Here is a 987-nt window from a genome sequence, read left to right as displayed (position 1 = left end):
TCTTGTGCTGCAATTCAACACGCTGAGAAAAATGAGATTCCAGAACGTGGCCATCATGGAGAGTTGAACAGTTAACAATTTGTAACATATGTAGATGATTTATATTAAAGTTGTGCAACGCGTAAAGTTGTGGACAGATATGGGTATGATCTCCTGGTATTATAATAGGCCAGGCTAACTTAATCGTAACCCAACCTTAAAGCCCTAGGAAAGTAATTGTTTAGAAGACCTGGCTTTGTTATGAATGTTGTTGTTGTTGTTGTTGTTGTTGTTGTTGTTGTTGTTGTTGTTGTTGTTGTTGTTGTTGCTATTGTTGTTATTATTATTATTACTGTTTTGTTGGTGTTCTTATTATGATTTATTTAGTACTAGTAGCATCATCATCATGTTCATTGTCAGAAATTAGTGTATGTGTGAGTACTGAGTAGCCACATTTATGTGAGTGTTTGTCTTTGGATGTGTATGTATCTCTGTGGTGCCTACTGCCTACGTGTGTGTGTTTTCCTGTGTGCACGACGGTGTGTGTGTGTGTGTGTGTGTGGGCATGTGTGCTGTGCGTTAATGCATACACGTGTACGTACGTAAATGTGAACGGGTTTGTGCATCTGTGCGCGTGCGTGCGTGCGTGCGTGCGTGCGTGCGTGCGTGCGTGCGTGCGTGCGTGCGTGCGTGCGCAGGTATGCATCAGTGTGTCGCACCACTCCAGCGAGCAACGCTGAATGCACTCTCACACACAGACCAGTGTGTACAGCAGTTGTTACTCTAGTTCTGCGGTGGCGAGACACTGAGAGCCAGCCGAGCTAGGTCAGTGACTGCAGCAGCAGCAGCAGCGGCAGCAGCGGCAGTGGCAGCCGCAGCAGTAGCAGCAGTAGCAGAAGTGGCAGCAGCAGCAGCAGCGGCAGCAGCGGCAGTGGCAGCCGCAGCAGTAGCAGCAGTAGCAAAAGTGGCAGCAGCAGCAGCAGCGGCAGCAGCGGCAGTGGCAGCCGC

Source organism: Priapulus caudatus, unplaced genomic scaffold (assembly GCF_000485595.1).
Source record: "Priapulus caudatus unplaced genomic scaffold, Priapulus_caudatus-5.0.1 Scaffold2071, whole genome shotgun sequence".
NCBI classification, from domain to species: domain Eukaryota; kingdom Metazoa; phylum Priapulida; class Priapulimorpha; order Priapulimorphida; family Priapulidae; genus Priapulus; species Priapulus caudatus.
The sequence above is the reverse complement of the archived record's forward strand: the minus strand, read 5'-3'. Positions refer to the sequence as shown.